General features: G+C 36.1%; 1 long non-coding RNA gene across 7 annotated transcripts in view; it reads left to right on the top strand.

Annotated features, from left to right (window-relative positions):
- LOC109369748 (uncharacterized) overlaps window positions 1-22,216 on the top strand; it is a 110,033-nt gene that overhangs the window by 57,034 nt on the left and 30,783 nt on the right. For 2 of the 7 annotated variants that reach the window (XR_014887319.1, XR_002119182.3), the window contains 2 exons: window positions 1,088-1,211; window positions 1,727-1,857. The exons of 3 other annotated variants lie outside the window; for them this stretch is intronic. This is a non-coding gene — a long non-coding RNA (uncharacterized LOC109369748). 2 more of the 7 variants (XR_014887323.1, XR_014887324.1) reach the window with 2 other exon arrangements.

The following is a 22,216-nucleotide window of genomic DNA, read 5'->3' on the forward strand; positions in this document are numbered from 1 at the left end:
AAACTTCCTTTCTATGGAAAAATACTTCTTGTATCTTGCATGGGAGGAGCTTTCAGGCTTTTCCCTAGAAAGGCTTTGCCTGTCAGATCATTTACAATTTGGAAATGACAAATATCTTGTCATTTCAACACTAAATGTGTTTTATTCATGCAGCCTAAAGTTATGCATATAGCTTTAAAAAGTAAACTGTGTTTTTTCTCCTCACTCCTTTCCTCTTACATATGTTTGCAGCTAAGGGGAGGACTCAAGAAAACCGGCCAAAGTGACTGTTTATTTAATGGAACTAAAACACTTCTAATTTGGGCAACAGAGCTGAGTCACTGCTCACATAACTAATTAGCTCTATTTTCTCTTTGTCGTGTGATGTTATTTCAACTGACACTTACACTGAATAAAAGTTTTATATATATATATATATTATATAAGTTCAGTGGGACCCCACCAGTGGAAAAATCTCAGGTTGGAAACTCATACTAAGAGTCTATTGTTGTCAATGGAACAGACTCATAAAAGTTTGCTTTTTAAATGTCTCCACAGGACTGAGGAACTAATAGGTAAGCTAGCTCCTTAAATGAAAACTCCTAAGTATTAGAACTACGAATAAATCTCATCAGAGATTCAAAATCTGAGTTGTTTCTCTCACTCCATCAACAAGAAAAGATCCTAAATAATTACTTATCTATTTACTCCTAATTGTGTATCAATTGTAGAATAAAATTTGAGCATGAAAACTTCACTCTAAGGCTTGCTGAGCCTCAGGCAAGCTATTTGATGTACCACTGAATTTGCAGTCACAATGTACTAAAGACTGGGTATGTGGAGCTACAGGAATGTACTGTGCTGTCAGGTGATGCCCAGAAATACCTCCTAGTGTTTTGTTTCAGAATAACAATGCAATGAAATGTAAATAAATCAGAGTGAACTGGCTTGTTTCAGAGTTTAACTAGAAAATATGTCTCAAATCTGTTTCACAACTGTGCTGTAGATTAGCAGAGCTTCAGAAAAGCACTTGAATTTAGAGGACTGCTCAGACAGCTGAAAAGAAACAGTTATTGGTTCTCTCTATTTCTTCTCTGAATTTGTACAGGAGCATTCTAGACATTTTCTTCCTACATTAGGAAGGTAACAGGCTGGCCAAGGATAGATTGTGTATAGCTGGTGATACATGTCTGAGCTTTTACACCTGTGGGAAAAAACGCATCAGACTGTGGGTAAGTGTCAAGTTAACTGCTTTTAAAGTCTTACATGGTTTTCACAGATGATGCCATTTTTAATGAGAGTCTCCTGTATAGTGTCAGAAGAAGAAAGGGAAAGAGCTCTCATGCTGTTTAGAATGAGTTATAGATGAGTCAGTGTTACAAAGAAAACTATGTGGCTTAACAGTTTTGATACAGGTGCCACACGCATCATACAGGATGTAGCAGATGGGAAGGAACTGTTGACTTTAAGCAGACTCTTGATGGGTAGCACCAAACAAACTGCAGCAAGGCTGCTATTAGTTATACTGCACTGCAGCATACAGTTTTCACTTCTGGCTTCTGGGACTAGAGCACTGCAGCTACACTGCAGGTTAACCATGGTAGAGACAAATAAGCATTTTGTTTGTTCTGTTTCTTGTCTTCCAGCTTGTCTTCCAGGCTAGCATTTACAGATTTCCAGTTTATCACAGAACTGACTATTATTAGGGATGTTAATAAAAGTTCTGATGCAATCTTTTGAATACTAGGAGTAAAAGAAAAGTTTAGAAATGACATTGAAAAGGGAAACTCCTCCAAACTCAACAACACTTCTGTGAGTGACCACTCTTCAGTTTCTCCACAGAAATTCATCCTGGTGTGCACATCACAGGGAGCTCTGGTGAGTAACCAGCTGTCATGTTATTGATGTTATCAGTTCACTGTACACAGTGGGCATTTTTAGCAGCCCACCACTATTAAAACAAAGCACACTTTATGAAAATGATTCAAGTATACAGTGGGGGTATAAAGATGAATAAATAAATCAGATATGCTGCAGTGCACTGTGCTCCATTATAAAAGAACTGTCAGAAATGTCTAAGCCAACACCAAGTCAGCAGACTACTGCTCCAAGATCACTGCACAGAGTGAAATGGAGTGCTAAATAAAACAGCTGAGATATGGATACTTGTTATGCATGCAAAGCTTGTGGTCACAGTGACCAAAATTCAGTCAGGTGTACATCAATACATAAAAGAGTCTGGTCAGAAATTCTGACCATCGTTCTGACACATGGATTAGCAGACAAAAGGCATCAGAGAAGTCAAAAGTTCAAATGTGCATTTCTCCATAGCTAGATATTGTTCTTGTCTGTGCTTTTGATATGTTTCTTTTTATTACTGCAAATCCTTTTTTTTTTTTTTCCCCCCCAGAGAAATTATAAATTAATAGTGAAGGTCATGGAAACTATTTTGATCCAAGATATCCTTTGATTCACTTGCATTCTACAAAGATTACTATCTACTTTGTTCTCCTTGTCACTTATTCCAACAGGGATAAACAGTCCTATTTTGTTTTTACTCTACCCAGGTCAGATTATCATAGCATTGTTGAAGAAAAAAATCCTTTAAACAACAAGTGACCTTTGGTTTCATCATCACTACAGCAGAAAAGGGTAGCAATACAGCTCATTTTCAAAACAATTCATCACTAAAGGGTGTACACAAGATAGTCATTCCTGCACACATGGCTCTGCATGTAGATTTCTTTGCTTTACTTGACATTGTGTTTCATTTATGAGATTTCATAAAACTCGAATATTAAGACAATTTTAAAAATGGAATGAACAACTGAGTGAGATGACATATCGGTTGCTTCTCTCAAAGTTACTCTTCCTCTTTTTTCTTCACTCTGTGTTCTGGGGTGGCTAGATGAAGGGAGAGATTGAAGTTAAGAAAAATAATAACTAGCAGTAAAAATTGGTGAGCAAAAATATAAATTGATTTTAAGGAGATCTCCATTAAAAATTTAAGTTGAGTCAAGCTTGCTTACAGTACTTGAAAAGGATAAACAGAGCTGCTGTCAACTCTCTCTTAGTTTCAGTTTTGTGCTTGTTCAGTTGGTCCAGAGTTATTCATATGTTATAATTCACAGACTGAAACTTTTCAATTCTTTGTGTACTTAGCACACTTCCAGTACTTTAGCATTTTATTGGTACATTTAGTAGTTACAATCAAATGAATGCTATCATTCATGTCTAAGTGTTCTCATTTAATCTGTTGAGCATAGTATGGGGGCAGTTGAATTTTCACAGACACGGTTGATCACAATTGATAGGAAGTTCTGTGTTCTGCTGCTGCTTTTCATCTGTACAGGCATTTTTTAGTGCAGGATGTTTCTAGCAGTAGGTGCTATTTGTTCTACTAGCACAAGTGAACTTGAACTTGCCCTTGGCTTTCCTATATGAAAGGTTTTTCTAAATCCTGTCTAGTTGACTTGATTTGGATAATAAGATGAATTTAAAGTTAGCAAGAGGTTAGCTATTTGTCTTTATTGAACATCATACACATAAAGTGATATTTCAAACATACCCAATATCTGGATTCCTTTCAATTGCCAAAGCGAACAGAGAGGAGACTATGAACTACTATGAAAGGCTGCCTAAGCTAACGGGACAAGTCATCAAGCACCCATGCGTACAGTGTGAAAGCATGGCTTTCTGGGATTTAATTCTGTTTGCTACCCTCCAGTTGTTAAACAAGTGCTTCATTTTGCGTGACCTGCTGTGTTTTCCATGAAAAGTGAAGTTTACAGGGCTAGTTTAAGCTTTTATGCTTTCAGTTGCCAATAAACAACTCTTAGTTCATTTGACTTTTTACTACATTAGCAGATTTTACTTCTAAAATTCATTTAAGCTGACCACTGATTCACAACTGCTGTTGGCAGAGTCATTTTTGATAGAGTGGCTTCAGGGAAACAAGGGTTTTATAAGCAGTGTATTTGGAGAGGTACACTAGTAAAATTATCCAAAGGTTATGGGGTTGCTGTGGTGTGAATACCTGAACAGGTTGAGGAATGGAATTTACACTAATAGGCAGCTGAATAGTCATCTTTATATTTACTACAGAAGGCTACCACAGTAGCTTGGTGACATCACGGAAGTTTGAGCACAGTCAAAAGTTTTGTGTAAATTTTGTAACACAGAAAAACAGCCATGGAAAAATACCGTTGTCCATCAGGCCATCAGGTAGGGAGAAGGCAGAAAATTATTAATTTGTTCACTAGGCCCAAGGGCAAGCCTCAAATAATAATTTTTCTCAAAATAATAGGACAATATTTTATAATTTGTGTAATTAGGAATCTAATCCTTTATCTTTGCCAGAAAATGTGTGATTTTCTCAGGAATCTTGTGTAAATATGCAAAACATAATAAAAGAAAACTGACAGGTAATAAGCACTCCTTGTTTTCCCAACACTGTAAAATTCAAACCTGCAAGGATTGACACCTCAAAACAAATTAGAGGCTCTCAAAGATTGGTCTGTCTCTCCAAAAAGGAACAAGAGTCATTTTGAAATATAAGCTCATGAATAATTCTGATCTCCAAATCAACTACTTGTCACTTGGACAAGCTGTCAAAATGTAAGCACTACTGTTTCTTCAGGAGATACACATTCTGCTCTATTATTAACTTTAAAAATATTATTAAGATATTAATTATTGAAACTTTATCATTTCAATTCTATAGCTCTTTTAGGTACTCCATAATGGATTGTCTATTTGTGTGAGCACTGAACATGCTTGCTGCATAAACAAGAGCATGGTTAACAATACTATGGTTCTTCTCTTCTTAGATATCACAACCACATTTGTACACTAATATAACCTGATGCTCAAAACGCATACAGCAAAGCTGTATTTTAGGATTTGGATTCCAACTTTGACTTTTCAAATCTTTCTTGTCAGTCATGTGATTCCTGATCTCATACTAAATATGACATTTTTTTTCAGTTCTGCCAGAGGTCAGTGAACATGGAATAGGCTGCCCAGGGCGGCAGGCATGGCCCTGAGCTGCTGGAGTTGAAGGGACATTTGGACATCACTCTCAAGTTTGGATTTTGGGTGGTCCTGTGTGGAACCAAGAGTTGACTCAATACTTCTGAGTCCCTTCCAACATAGGATAATTCTATGGATAATACTAAAGTCTCAAGCTGATATTTTTTCCAAGGCTCAGTAGTAACCTAAAACAAGAAAGCTGGAATTGCAGCTCTTGTTCTACTGAACCTGAGTGAAAGCGCTGTAGTATAACCTGAAATGTGATAGAACTTGCATTACTTCCACCAGTTTTACAAAAAGCGGATGTTCTTTTCCTTACATTTTTAGTTGCAGAAAGAAAAAAAAAAAAATCAGCACAATTTCTTTTGCATTAGACACATGCTAAACAGTGACATCAACTTACTTTTAGCTGGAGTGTCAGATGGCTGCACCCTTGGATATCTGTACAGAATCTCTTTACCATTACATTTCAAATAGTCAATTTTTTTAAAAATACTGACTTTCTAATGGGAAACAGCATGTAGCTTTGTTAAGCTTGATTAGGCAAATTTAATTGGCTATAGTTAATGTATTTATGTGAAAGACAACTACTCAGCTTAAGCATGGTTCTTAATCTTTCAGTAATTCAAAGTAATTTAACTAACCATAAAATCTTTAACTTTTAATGAGCTGCATTTCAAGTAACTTCCCATTTTGTCTCTTTATCTGTTCCTTAAACTGTGTGATTCACAGTTTTCATGCCTCAGATAGATATGGCTATATGCCTTTCCACTACTTTGGTTGTTTGATCTCTTTCCTTGTATATGCATCTTTTCTGACAATCAGGCATTACCTAGTTTAGAGTTTTACCATTCTGGATCACATACTCCATAGATGTAATTAGTATCTCAGCACACCAACAGAGCTTTCCCTGATGTTTATCTCCTTCCTCTCCTTGTTCATTAAAGCTGCTACATTCACATAACTGCAACCACCACAGGAGTCAGCAAGAACATGGTAATCAGAAAAATCAAACCTTATACCACTGAGCTGTGCCACTACAACAGATTTGTTTGAGAAGTATTTTAACCTTTCTAAAAATGTCCTTCCCTCTGGGAATTTCATCGTCCTTTTTTTCTGCATTTTCTGTTTTGTTCTCAGTTTGGCAATCTCTAGTAGAGAAGTAAAATTCAATAGGATGTTCAATACATAAATGGCCAATGGCAAACATTTGCCAAAGAAAATCCCTTCTTAAAAAAATAATTGTTTTCTTGATTCTTATTTCACACTTCAGTCCTACCTCTTATGGCACATCTCAATGCATGTCCACTCCAGCTACTCAACTGTAATTATTTCCTCTCAGCAAATACCAATTATTTTGATCTGTCTGTGGTTCACCTGTTTTTCTCTGATAAGTTTTTCTTAATTCTCACCTAATAGTTAAAGATGTCCAAATGCTTCTTAGGCCTGTAATTTTCACTTTGTTATATAATGAACACTTCAATCAATTTACAGTTCATATTATTTGAAATATGCAGTGTGGAATCTAAAGAACAAACAGCTGTTTGAAAAATGTATATTACAACCTTAATCACATCCTAATTGAAGTCAAATTTAAAGAATTTCAGAATTTTACTTCATTGTTATTGTTATGTTCATGCCTGTGACTTTTGAAAGTAGGTCTTTTTTGAATTTTTTTCAAAATCTTTACCAAATCTCTCTTCAACATCTACTTTAGAAAGTAGAAAAGATAGTTAGTTGCATTTACTACTGAAGAAGACGAAGTTGACTGTTGTTAAAAGGTTGAAGCATTTCATTTAGATGGAACTGTCACACAACTCTCAGAACCAAGCAGAAGACTTTGCTGAAATGTAAAAGTTCTCTAGTAATCATACACATTTACAGTTCAGAATGGTATGTACAATATGGTTTGTCAGAAAGATACATCAACTCATGTTGTTACACTAGAATGAGAATGAAGAATACCAATGGTCGAACTTGATGATCATTGTGGGTCCCTTCCAGGATATTCTATGTTTCTACATTTCTCTTGGCTTTTTAGCTCAATAAACTGTTATGGCTACTTAGAACCTTGAAGTTAAGGTTTATGAGATGTAAATCAGTTAAGAACAATTCCATTGGATTACATTTACCAAGGTAAATTATTTATCAAAAGTCTGCTCACATAGATGGTATGGCTTCATTTGTTCTTTAAGACGGCAATCAGTTGTTAATGTGTTACTAAATGTAATGTGTCCATAAAGCTTTGAAAGATGCTACTTAATCCCCTAAATTCAACTAGTCACATTCATTTACTTTAAAGTTTACTATTAGATTATTCTCGTGAGCTGCAAATTTGCACATAAATGCAACCAAATGCAGCAGAAAACTGTTTTCTTAACCTTAACATTATCATCTGATCTTTACACACTATTCCTGCTGATTGTCTGAACCGAGCAATTAACATTTAAAGCCCATACCTCCCCTTTGGACTGCTCCAGATGTCTAGCTGTAGGTAACTCATCACCAAGGTCTCCTCTAAGCAGCCTGCTTGATGAACAGAGACTTTTCAGGCCTCTGAGCAGCCCCAGGCTTTATCTACTGCTTTGACTGGCTTAAACTCTTATACTTAAGCAGCAGCAAAGACGTTTAGAGATGGGTTGTTTTTTTTTCAAGATAACAAGTTGAAGGCTATTTATTACCACACTGGTATTTTATTGTTAGAAAAACATAATGCAGAAAGCAAGGTCTAATGTTTATAATCTCTAACTCCCACTTGTTGAAGTAAAATGCTAAATGTTAAACCATCATTACGATACTACAGATGAAAAGGTTAGAAGAACCTTTGCAGAAATGCAGACTTATAACAATTTTGAGTTGTGCTGATGATATTAACAACTAGCTCAAATGATGCATTTGGACTCAATCCCAAGGCAATCATGAGTTAGGATATATATTTTAGCTAAATTATATTTCTTTAAGTTACATATCGCATACTGAAAAAATTTCAAGCTTCTGAATGCCCAAGATCAGGAAGAACCTGCCAGTTCTTCTTTGTGGCAGCTAATATGAGCTTCATAGTCCTAGCTGCATTAATAGCTAGCTAGGTGCACCAATCTATTGTTATACTATTATTATTATATTATATTATATTATATTATTATTATACTATTATTATTTTCAACTTAATTCTAGTAAATTATGGGGAAGTTACTTTCTGTAGTATGTTTACAGGCATCAAATTCAGCTTGTGCTATCACAAGATAGAAAACCCAAGCTAGAAAACAAAGTACGTTCCTTAAATCTGTAGTTATTCTTGCTGTATAATTTTACAAGAAAAATGTGCCTACATTTTAGAGACCTACAATCCTTATCATTTCTGCAAGTTTTCATTTCTTTATGAAATGAAGTTTCTTGTGCTGCCTGCCCCTATTCCTGTGTAAATGAGCACCCTAAATTCCAGTGCCTTAGTTTCTCTAAATTAGGTTGAAGAACTCTCCTAAATGCAACATACAGTGCCATTATTCATTCTCTACAACTGGCAAATTAAAGCATTTTCTGTTATAAACTGAAATACATTGTCACAGGCAGGCATTTCTCTTTTATGCCACAGCAGACTGAAGAGCTATCACCTTACAATATTAATATAATGCAAGTAAAAGGCCTTGCCCACTGTACTGTTAATTTTATTCTATTTTTGCTATATTGATTTTGTGAAAAATATCCTAATTCTGCTCCTACTAAGAATGCCTCCAAGCTTTCTTTTAGTGCATTTCATCTCCATGCTACTAGTTATTTCATCAGTTTTTTTTTCCATGTTCGTATTTACTAGAGGTCCCATGATTGATCTTTACAGAATTTAACTAATTAGCCCATGACAATTCTACCATCTTTCATTCCAGGATTACATTTTACATTTCTTTTGCTAATCTCTATCTTTGTCTGCCCTGCACCTTTTTGATTTCTTTGGTTTTCTTTCTTGTACAGAGACAATGCCTTATGCTAACATAATCCACGTTCATTCCTTTGTTAGCACAGCACAAAAATGGCTGGAAGAATTTTTGTCAAATATCCAGCTTTGTCACTTAGTTTCCTACCCAGTTTGGAAATACTTCTTGCAGCTTTACAATGGGTTAGTTGATCAGATCATTTTTAACCTGAATTGTTTCTTTAGGAACAATTGCAGATTTTTTTCTCAAAGACAGAACTCAAATTTATGGTAAATGCACTTCCTGAAAGTAATATTATATGTTATATTCCTTTCATAAAAGACTTCAGCAAAGAAATGCTTCATTAGTGGTTTTTGATGCCTCTGAAGTAAAATCTCTATGCAACTCAGGAACATCAAGGTGTTGTAAAAATGCAAATCCTCTAAGTGAGCTAAATGTTTCCCAAGAGAAATAATGAGCATCCAATCATTCTTTTTTAAACCGAGCAAGAAACTGTTTTGTATCTTGGTATACTTAATAAGATCTTGATAGGTCAATTTAAAACTTCTGATGTGGATTACTGTTTCAGGCTTTAAAGAAGAGTATCTAGAGGGGAAACTTTCTTTATATTCCTGTATGATGTTGTCGCATGTCTTACTGTCTGATCTTTAACGCTTTCTATAGTCCAAGGCTGTATGAAGGTTACTGCCAGTCTCTCCTTCCGTTTTATTTCCTCTCCGTCTTTTATTAAACACTAGCTAACATACAAATCTTGATTTTAAGCTATGAATCTAGTTTTGAATTATGAAGCTTCTGCTTTTTAAAGAACAGTTCGTTCCATCAGTCTACTATACTTCACACCCTGTCAAAAGGAAGTGATTCTTATTCAACAAAAGTGTATATGTTATAGTTTTAATTCTGCATTTTCTTGAAGGGTTGATATCAATTGCTTGTCTGGTATCAAAGAGTTAGCTGTTATCAAGAATATTTCCCTTATCTGAGTGTCCCGTCTAACCCTAAACTGCAGCATGAATTAGTTTGCCAGTCTGCACTGACTTAAAGGCTTATACATAAAATCAGTTCTATGTATCTCTCATACAAATATACAGCATCCACAATACTGTGAAAAAAAAAATTCTTGAAATGTCACTCAGAGATCAAAGGTGGGATTTCCTCTGACAAAGAATTGTCACATTGCCATTAAAATCAAAGGAAAAATATAAAAGAATCCCCTAAAAGACTAAGTCCATCAAGATTCCATAAATTCAGGTGCCATTTTTGAAACTCATGCCCAGAGGACTGTAATCACGTTTTTATTCTCTCCCAAACTTTCTCACTGCGGTCTCCAAGACTGATGGAAAATAGCTTGCCTTTAAGCAAGAAATGGACACGAATCAAAACAGGTCATTATCCCTGTTGGTAGCAACTACTCAACTGCTTTTCCAAGCACTGTAAGGCAGAAATGACCAAGTGGCCTATATCTGGTAGTACTGACATCTTTTCTGCAGGCTTCAGCTCCTTCACTCAAGGATGATGGCTGGCTCAGGACCCTAATAGATGATCACTTATTCATTTTTCTTAGATCAGCAGAAATGGGGCTTTGACGTCAGCTCCCTAAGAGTCTTTGATAAATGCCAGTATTAAAGGGTGCACTTTCTGGAATAATTTACAGGTGGACTCCCTTCCCCATCATTACACTAAGAAAGCACCAGCAGAGTCCTCTGTCAGGATGTTTCCTCCATCCTGCTTGGCACACATGGTTGATCTAAATACCTTGTGCACAAATACTAGACTCTATAGTTTAAATATCTTGCTGAATACCACACAGTCTTTTGTGTGATAAAACACTGGAGGTTTGCATTTCAGACTCCTTTGTCCTTCCCACTCTGAAGATAGCCCTTCTATTCATTCTCACTTTTCTTGATTTGCAATGTACCCTGAAAAACCAGTTCAGCTAGTTTTTCAGTTTCATTGACTGATTAACTTTTCTGCAACCAAGCCAGGGTGAAGACTTTTTTCCAGCAGAGCTATTTCTACTTGCACACTAAACTTTGCAATAGGATTAACTGCACTAATGAATAAACTGGAGAATAATGGTAAAATATGCACTGTTTGTTGGCCTGATGTCTGAGTGTAACCTCTTTTTGATCAAGTTCTGTATAATCTGAATAAAGCCTTCTCAGAGCAATGAATTTAGAATTCCATCTAAAATAAATGGCTGTATCTATCTGCAGAGCGTTGGTGTCTAGTTTTTCGGTGGAGATCTTAGTATATCACCTTTGAACAAAACTAACTTTATCTTCTGCCTTGCCCATAGCTTTCTTGCCAAGCAGAGTACCTAGAGCACATCATGACAGTAATTGCCATATTCTAACAACCAGAATAAGGAAGGATCATCCTCCAGGCAGCCTAACTCCTGTCCTCCTGTCCACAGAGAGCTTTTAACTTTTTCCAAGAAGGGTTCTAGTCAGGCCATATTGCTATCCAAACCTGTATAAGCAGGCTTTGATGGATGTAGCAAAGGTGTTCTGCCTGAGTGGCCAACAAGAGACGTTGAAGGCTGCAGCTAAACTTATGATACTGGCATTGCACAGATGTGATCACATCATTCTGGAAGCAGCAACACAAGTGATGTGATGAGCTTGCTGAGCTCCTCTTGCCTCTGGATCCTGTTAGTCATGTCTTCTCAGCTCAGAAGTGTGGGCTGGTTCTTACCTGGGTGGACCAAGAATTTAAATGTTCTCTTCCATTCCAATGTTTCTAGACGTCAGTGCATTCAAAGATGGTCAGCTATCTATCTCCATCAGTAGTCAGCCCTCATTAGTTCTCCTCTTCTAGTGTAGGCTTTTTATCACTCCCTTAACAATGTTAAAAAATACTTATTCATATGCAGCCAAGTTTTTACCAAAGGATTTAAATTTAGTTTAACTTAATGACATAAAGTCTAGAAATATAAATGTATGTTCCTGTAGAGCTTTTAGGGCTGTCAGATTTAGCAGCATTTAAGTGTGCATTGTTCCAGGCATGTCATTTTCAAGACTTAAAATCTGGCAGTGTAAATTTGACAAAAATTGCTTTTTTTTGTGACTTGAAGTTTAAAATGCCTGCCTTCTCCTGCTCTGTGCTACTTCATAAGTAGGGTCAGTTTGTTTTTTGTTACTTACATGCACAAAGCTCTATTTTTAACCTTCCCCAGAACTAGTCTACAAAATAAAAGAAGTGGCACAAAAAAAAAGTGGCATATTTAAGTTTCAGCACTTTGTGTCATGGGAGGGCAGGATATGTTAATCTTTTAGTTTAACCTCTTTTGCAGCATTATGAGAAAAATTACAAGACATTTTGCTTTACTGGGTATTAAAGCCTACAAATTTTTACCCTTGCTGCAACACCAGTAGTCATTATTTTACTCTTGTTAAGTACAAGGAGTGTCAAACCATATGGTTCTATTACTTCTAAAGATGTAAGAGTATGGGGAAAAAAAATTGTTTGCTTTTTTTTCATGTCATGTGGGGGAGGGAAAGACTAATTTGTCTGAAATGTAGCTCATGGTGAAATTTTGAGTTGTAATTGGGATGTTCTCTAAAAGTATACTGGAAACATTAAGCTGCAAAAATCCTCAACTCACAAAGTGTGAAAATCATAATGAATGCAACAAATTCAAGTTTTAAATTGCTCAGATATACAGTGACTGGAGGAGTTAACAAAGAAAACATGAAGTATGCTAGTATTATTGAAACAGGAACCAAAATCTTTATGAAATGTCTGCTATCTGGATACTCATTTGTTGTTAAAGAACCAGAATTTTTAATTAAAAAAATAAATACATACTACTTTTGCTAATCTTTAATGTAGTGCTGTGTTAACTAGAGTACGGTATGCAGTATGCATAACATGTATAAATACATTTCAGAGGCTTTATCTCTGAAAAAATAGAACTTTTTTTTATTATTTCCATGCCCATATTGCTGCTACTTACATATTATTTCTAAGTTCTATAAAAATGACACCTCTTTGTATATATGCCAGAAATATTGATAACTTTTTTTCCTAACATCACTTCTTTTTCTTTTTTTTTAATGAAAATCACTCAAAACTGCAAACTTACATTTGGTATTTCAATTTTAAGTACTGTTTCATCTTCAGTACCCACACAATGACCCATTGTATCAGTCTCTATGACAGTGCAAAAGAAAACCACCCAGAAAACATACCAACACACACACACACACACACAAATACTGTTTCAGATCTATGCTTTGTGTGTGTAAAATATAGCTAATTAGCTTTAGAGTCAAGTTTTGTTAAGTAATTATTATACTTTCCTCCTTTCTCCACCAAAACTCTTCCAATCCTCCTGGAAACCTTCCAGCACTGAAACAACAGTTCCACCATACTTCTCCTGAAAAACATTATAATAGGTATTCTGAGGTTTTCTTAGTTACAGGCTTGCCACATTCATTTTCGCCATATATTAAAACACTTACACAAACTTTCTGCAACTCTAGATTGCATTTCAGGTCTTAGTATATCTATATTTTAGTTTTCCTGAAAGCAAAGTCGAATTGAACAGGTGCAATTACATTGATTTGGTTGTTTCTCTTCTCTTCTATTATATTCTCTTATATTACGATAGAAGAATAATCTTCCTATACTGTTTGTTCACACACATCACTCTCGTCCCTCAAACCGTTTTTTTTACTTGTACTGGTTTTTTGGGGGCCTGGAAAGGAAGTGGAAGCCATGTAGCTCCTTAAGGGCTGGTATATGCAGAATGCTAATTTTTGGCTTTTCTTTTGTGCCCCAAGGATTATTCTGAGGTGTCTAGGGGGATGGGACTGATTTTTTCTCATGCCTGCTTTTCAGATTTACAGTACGAGAAGAACGAAGAGATTTGCCTTCTCCTTTCCTCTAAGAAGAGGAGGATGTAGTCAAGCTCTTGCAGAAAATAGACATCACATACTGAGTCATGCATACAGTGACTGTACAAAGTCATCAGCAAAATGATGGGCCAGGGACAACCTGACCTAACACAGGATTAAAAACCCAAGATCCATCCATCCTGCAGTACACTGCTTGACCAGTAGAAAATATTAAAGGAAAGAATATAATAAAAAGCCAAGTATAGCCCAATAATCCTGATTATAGCCTCCTACATTTCATCCTTAACCAGTAAAATGCAATCAACTATGGTTTCCCAACATTTAGCTCTGCAAACTTTTCACCTCCAAATTATATCCTTTGGATTGCTTTTAAACATTCTTCCTGATAATTTAATTATCCAATTATCCAATTTAATTGTCCAGACTTCTTGTTCTAGCATGTGACAAATAAATAAGTAGCAATCTCATCTTCTTTTTCTCCATGATATCAATGATTTTACAGGTCTGAACTTTTGCAGGGGGGACAGTATAAGCTACTGGGAAACTACAGAAAAAAACCTGCTTGTCAAGCCCAGATGTGCTAAGAGATCATGGTAGTTCTAAAGTTACTTTGTTTATTTCCTTAAGTATCATATTTCACACAAAAAATGTAAAATATTCAGAATGGTAGGCAACTGCAAAACATTTTTTTTCCACATTACCATTACTGCAAAGCATTTACTTGTCCTTTTATTGCACCGTAGGTTTTAGAACTCTAATGTGACAGCCTCAGCATTAAAATTAACTTTTGACACGTACTATAGGGTGAAATATTCTCAAATGAAGGAGCATGTAATTCTCTATTTTTCCAAGATTAAAGTATTAATTACACTGCTGGGTGACAAAATAAAAATCATAATAGAGATATAATTAATTGTGGGCTTGCAAAAGAAAAAAGTTTTAACAGTTGTTTCTAAACTCATCCATTTATGACCATGAATTACTGGAGTTATTAGGATTTGCTTTCCCTTGCAGTAGTATTATCTATCTATTTGTAGGCAGACATTTTTCTTTTTTCAAAATTTCTTCTGTGTTAGTTATCAATGTGAGAGGAGTAACTCATTTTTGAAGCTTTCAGTTAGGGTTTTCGCTGGTTCAGGTTCTTGCTACATGTTACTCATTTTTAAATTTGTTTTGCTGCAAACAGATAACAATGCATAATTTCTGAGCTTTCAGATCTCAAGGACAATCTGGCATTTAAGGGCTGGTCTCTGTTGCATGCTTCTTTGTGCTCAAGGAATGCTATGAGCAAAGGATAGCTAAACTGCTACCTAACCAATGATCCTTTAACTTATAGCAAAAGTGACTTTCATCAGATCCAGAAGGAGAATTGTAACTCATTGTGATTTAGCAGGGCTTGCATTTTAATCTGAATGTATGAAAGTAATTGAAGGTTCTGTTTTTATGTCAAGATACAGCATAATGTACAGTTTTCTGTGGCTGTTTTATTGTGTGGATCTGAACTTGGGCAGCCACTGTCTCTGTCCCTTTTGTGCCTCAGTGTTTGTTAATTGTGAACAATGGGTCACTGTCTCTGAGAATGAAGAGAGGCTAATGCTTCCTAAGTACATTATTGCCTATTCATTTGCCCCTAAAATCATTTGGCTGAATTTCATCTGCTCTTCCATCTGTGAAATCATCATTTAGCCAAATGATGATTATGCAGAGTTGCTTTTCAGTTCTTCATTACTGTTTAATAGCTATGTTGCCTTTAAAATATTGCCTTATTTATACTATAGTTCAAATACTTGAGTCAACCATGGCTTCATTTATGACAAATCATCTTCTTTTTCCATCACTGAATTACACCGGTAGCAGCCTTAGTGCAGCTCTGGCACTAGAAGAAACTGGAGAGTTTGTTTTTTTTGTCTCCCTATATTCAGATATGGAATGAGAAAACTTAACATTATCCCGCTACACCAAAGCAACTACCATGGCCCATTACCATGAGCATTGAGCTATAAGTAATTCTGAACCATGATTGAACACATTTATAACAGCAAATGGTTACATTTACATAATTCCATGTAATTTGTCCATCATTATATTTCTTCTTAATCACAGTGACCTTCTCTGGCCATAGATAACCTCAGATAAAATAAAATAACCATGGTTTTGTATCTAGTTCTATGCGCTCATGTCTGAAAGCATATCGAGACCATACTGGTAAGTTTTTTTGTTTTTTTTTTTACTATATATATCAAAACTACACCTGCAAAAATATCTTATCCTGGTCATTCTTGGCATGTATCATCATATTACTATGCTTTTGACTGCAGTTGAAGTTAATTTAAATTTCTAGTATCCTTTTTTTTTTGCAGTAGCCATTTCATAATGCATTACATTTTTCTGATAATAAAACTAAACTGTCATACTGATATCTAAGAACACAAGTAACAAAAGCAATAGCTGTATTGCCCTACTAGTCCTAGAACAGGCAGGGCTGGGTTATCCATTACACCTGGCCAGATTGTAAGAGGTACACTGCACTCCTAAGTCACAGCCCAACTTCAGCCAACAATCCCTCCCTTATATTTTATAATAATTTGTCTCATGGCTCATTTCCATTAACAGCTTCAGGGTACTCTTTCTGCATGGACAAGGATGGGTATTGTCTTTTAAAGCTCTTTGGCCACAGCAGAGATTTAAATTTGGCAGTCAGGTCTCCATTTTCCAAGTGCATGTCATTAGTAATTAACAAAAAAGTAAAATTTTTGTTAAAGTTTTATATAACTGAAATTTCAACTCACCACAATTCAATCTTACATGTGAGAAGTGATAAGAAACCAACTGCTTTTCATCTCTTTCAAACAATTGAGCTACAGTTCTCAGCTGTGGAAGAAAGAGTCTCCATTCTGGAAGAGAGATTGAGTCACTTTTTTTCCTGCCGAATGGAATTCCTACTCAAATGGAATTACACAGTAAAATCAAACCAAATATGGTTGTAGGAGAGCTAGGCACATCTTACACAACATCCATAGATGTGGTAAACCAGGCTTAAAATTCATAGAGGATCCTGGAAACCAGCTCTGGGAACAGGTTCTGGCAACTTCTTTTCACTGTTGTAAACACAGTGAAGCTGCCATAGAGCTGGCACAACCCAGGTTTATCTGTATGACCACAGTCCTTCATTCTGCTGTCACATCAATGGCCAATTATGTGCGACTCACTTTCATCATATTGAAAAGAATCATCAGTACTACAGTGCTTCTTTTCATGTTCCCAGTGTTAACTGAGTGTAATCAAATTTTAATCTTAACTGCTTTACTCTTTAACCTACCTTTCCCTTCCCTTGTTACCAACAAAAAAGTTATCCTCAACTAAAATGATAAATCTTCTCTGGATGAGTCTTTTTTTTTACCCTTTTTTTTTATCTTTACAGAAATAAACATAGATGTTGAAGTTCAAGTTTCTCTAAATTTGAAGACAAAGGTCTGTGTTTCCCTCGTGTGAGGGCCTGTTATAAAACCAGTGGCACCATTAACAGCTCTACAGGTTCAGATTGGCTTAATCACTATTACTCTTGACTAACATCTATCTAATTCTGCTAGCCACTCCTTTAATTAAACCTATCTACTGTCAATATTAGATAGGCTTCATATCAACAATGTAAGCTGAAAGTGTCCATTGAAGACATCTATTTAAATTTATTACTTTTAAGTTAAATATAACTGGGCTAGTTGATGTTATGCTTGTAACAGTCCTGAGAAAAGAGTGCTAGTAGTGATAATTCAGCTCCCATCACTAAAAAATATCTTCTCACATGCTCTCACATGCTCCAAAAGAAGAACTTTAAAGAGCTTCTTAGGAAGGCGTCCACTCTTCAACCATCAAAACAAGATTACTAGTATTCCTCATCCTTCTTAAATAGGCATAAAATTTTACTTTGTCTTCCTAACATCTTGCTGAAGACCTCAGCAAGTTTAATAACAAAAGGCTACTCATGCTGGTTCAGAAACAGTTTGGTGGGATGTATTTACTTTCCCTCTAAAGATGATTTTTCACTCATTTCAATAGTCTATCAGCAATGTTATCATCTGTTATCCAACATTTACATCAAAGGGAAGCATTTCTTAACACAGACAATAGTATTCAATAACCTTCCAGACGAACAGTGCAGATCGGCATATCATAATGCTGAGTAGCTGCCTGACAATATTATCTCTTTCTTTAATCTCTTTTGGGACTTATTCATGGTCATACTATGCATTAGCAAGAGCTTGAATGTATTTAACTTTTATGATTTGGACAAAACAATTTTTTTCACTCAAGAATAGTACTGTCCAGTTTCAAAGTTACCGAGATAATCACGGACTGGAAAAATACCTGAGTTTGTAGGAGTCTTGTGTTTAGTATATGGCACTGTGAAGCACTGTGGTACAGACTGTTAGTATTACCAGAAGGGGGGAGATGAGATCTATTGAAAATACTTTTTTCCTTTAAGATTTGTTAACACAAGAATTCACAGAAGTATTAGTATATTTATAAGCTCTAGCTCACATTTTTTTGTCTACAACCAAGAAAGAACTATTGTTGAATATTTATATAATATCATAAATTTTTGTATGCGTTACTTTTAGGAGGCCTAAGAGAAGTTGGGAGCTTAAAGTCAAAATACCTAGTATTAAGTTAACTGCCATTCATTATATCAAGTAAGCAAGCCAACTTCCAAATAAAATTAGCATTTTATCAAGAATAGGATTGCAATATTTACTTCCAGTGATACCATGACAAAATGTTGAAGTTCAAAGTGTTTCAACACCACTTTTAAAACCTCTAGCAATTAAATGGCAATAGATAACTTCCTGTTAAAACTAGTGGGGAAAAAAAATGAGAAAAAAGCAACAAACAAAACAAGAAAACAAGAACAAACATGCCTATCTTCCTTTTTCTTCCTGATTCTCTTGAAAGCCTATTATCTGTTCCTATCTCCTTCCCGATGCAGAAAAGGTACAGTTAACTCTGTCAGTCTGTCACTCTATCTCCTCAGTCTTTTAGTAGGTTGTTTGGATATGAAGCCAGCTGTTAAGCACAATAAACAAAGTTGTGTTTTAAAGTGAAATGGGTGTAATTGTCCATTTAGCCCAGTGAAGTCACATTACTAAAAATGTATCTGCCAATGTCAGCATATTTAAATGATCAGATCACAGAATCACAGGGGTTGGAAGGGATCTCAGGAGATCATTGAGTCCAACTCCAGTGCTAAAGCAGGTTCCCTACAATAGATCACACAGGTAGGTGTCCAGACAGGTCACCAGAGAGCAGAGCTCAGCATCACCCCTCTTGTCCCCTTGTGAGGAGCTGCAGACCACTACGAGATGTCCACTGAGCCTACTTTGCTCTGGGCTGAATAAAACAGGGGACCGCTCAGCTGTTTCTCACACACCTTGCCCCCCAGACTCTTTCCCATTTTTGCAGCCCTCCTTTGGACACTCTAACAGTTTTATGTCCTTCTTATATTGCGGCACGCACAGCTGCACCCAATGCAGGAGACGAGACCACACAGCACAGAGCAGAGTAGGACAACCCCTGCCCCACCTGTTGGCAGTGCTGGGCCTGATGCACCCCAGGGTACCGTTGGCCCATTGGGCTGCCAGGACATGCTGCTGGATCACGTTCAACTTGCCATCAGCCAGAACCCAGGACTCATTCCACAGGGCTACTCTCCAGCCTCCTGTACTCCAGTTAATACAAATATCCACTCCTGCCCTATCCTGCTGGAGCAGAATCCGGCACTCGGTCTTTTTAATCCTTGTGTAATTGGTCATTGCCCAGTCCTCCAATCCTCAAGGTAGTGGCTGCCCAGTCCTCCAATTCCTGAGTCTTCTTTGCCCTCAAGGGAGCCAACAGCTCCTCTCAATTTCTTTGTAATACATTATTAGTTAGAATGTGAATGGAAACTTTGACTTGTGTGTCATTCCAGAAAAAGAAATAGCATGAGAGAAAAGCATATGCCATAAGAGGCAAACAAACCAGAACATTTTCATTAAAGAGTACTGCCAACATGATCTGAAACAAACAAACAAACAAACAAGCAAACAAACAAAAAAAGATTTTGGTGATTAAGTTGACAAAGCTAATGTATCACTTTATGATGATCTTTAAGGTTTTTTCTAACCTGAGCAATTCTATGATTCCATGATTCTATCACATCTTACTGGAAGAAGAACAGGGACAAAAGTAAATGAACAGTCTTAAACATCACTTTTTAGCAAAAGAAATAGAAGTTGTAAACCCTGTCAGGAATAAATTAATCCTATCCCAAAGTTCTTCAGCACAACTTTTCTTTCAACACAGGCTTTGAAACTTCCAGACAAAAAAAAAAAAAGAAAAAAAGAGTCAATAATTTTTTATTAATTTTAAGAAAAAGAGCAGGAAGTCTTTGTAGTAGTTCTACTTTGTTATATCCAAGCATACTGTGCTTACTGAAAAGATAGATGTTCCTTTTGTGTCTGTTTCTTGGTAGTACAGGTACATCTTCCCTAAGCACACGTTGGGATCCACTTTTCAATTCTAATGTCAGTCAATTTCTAATGAGCACAGCCCAATATTTTTAGGATGAAGTATACACAAGTGCTTTTGCTTTCAGACTCCAGTGGAGGATAATTTATTATTTTTTTAAACTTCTAGTTTTGAGCAAACAGCTTTCTCACCAGAAGCTTTGTTGTTTCAGGCATGTTTACAGAGAAAAAGAAAATGTTTTAAACATATTAGAAGGAAATCAATTATAATATCTAGTGAAAATTTATGAAATATGCACACATCTCCCCTCAGACAGATGGTCAGCTTGGGGCAGAAAAAAACAACTACATATGTTTCTGATTCTGGTGAAGTTTCTATCTGTTTAAAGGATATATTTCCCAAACTAGCACATACCTCCCAAACAAACTTGAACATAGATTCTCACTGTAAGATTTCAAAATATTTACATCTTAGAAGATAAACTATAAAGCCTAATAATTCACCTCCACTACAACGCTCAGGGAAAACTGACTTCCAATTCTGATTAATGAAGCAAGTGAGAATAATTCTGCAAATGTAGCATCACTTAATTTCTCTGTCAGTCATTTTAGCTGACTGGTTTCCTAGGGTATGCAATGATTTCCAGTCTACTGTCTCCATCAATCAGATCAGACATGCTAGTCTTTTATGTGCTGGGTGCCCTTTGCAGGATTGCTCTGTTGCAGCACCCCAGGGAGCATCCTGGCTATGGCAAGGATGTACTTGGCGCTTCTGCTGGAGCTGTCAAATGCCCAGGTTCCAGGGCTCTCCATCTTACATAAGTATCTTGTGCTCCTGATATTTTCAATTTTATCTTTACTTGCAAACCAGAAATGATGACTTAAACTTTAACTGAAATATGTTATAGGGGTCCTTTTTTTTTTTTTTTTTTTTTTTTTTCCCCTGAAGAAAATAGAAATTTATTGAAAAAATCGATAGGTAACATTGTAATTATATTGTTCTAACATGTACTGTACTTTGTGTAAACAGCTGAAAGTGATTCCCAAAAGAAGAAAACTTTCTTAACCTCCTCCTACCAATGATAAAAATTACATAAAAACACAGGATTTCCATTTGCTGTAGTAAGCAAGTAGTATTATGATTCTTCACTGTTGAAAGAGTCATACTGTTACTGTTACATCCTTGAGTAGAGATACCAAGAGAGAAACACAGATCCTTTCAAGTAGTACACGAACTACATTCATTGATCGGAGAGCAGAAAAGTTATTATGAAAAATGAAAGAGGAATATTTCACCACAAAATAAATCAAAATGAGATGAGGACACCTCCTTCAAATCAGATGGATACTTTTTATTGTAGAGTGAAGCTAAGGGTCTGTTTAAAACCAAATTCAAAACAGTGGGCAAATCTTCTGCATCTAAAACAAAACCTAGCATACTGAGCATTATTCTTAAGCAAGAAAAGCCTTTTGGCATTCCTTTGTAACATCTGGGAACAAAATTGCTATGTTTTGCTGTCCAGACAGTCCTTGTCCTGCTGTTATGCAAAGTACACACAAGTTTGCTCACCTGAGCAGTGAGACAAGGCAAGGTATACATCCACGTTGCACTACTGAATCCAGTCATGTTCTCCCTTTTAGCAGGTTTTAGCTCAGACCAATGGGGAGATTAGGAGAGTGATCACACCTGGCTGCCCAGATTATGAGGTTGAATCTGTGAACATCATTCTGTGTGGAAATATTCACAGATACTCCCATAGATGTATCAACATCCACTACGTTATATCTGTGGAATACTTTTGATTCTACGTTGAATTATTCAACGCATCTAAAAAGCTTTCTTTACCAAAGCATTGACAATTTTTCTTTGCTTTCATGCTGTTTTTCACCCATGTGATCCAAAATTACTTTTATCTCA

This window comes from Meleagris gallopavo, chromosome 1, assembly GCF_905368555.1.
Source record: "Meleagris gallopavo chromosome 1, MGAL_WU_HG_1.1, whole genome shotgun sequence".
Classification (NCBI taxonomy): Eukaryota; Metazoa; Chordata; class Aves; order Galliformes; family Phasianidae; genus Meleagris; species Meleagris gallopavo.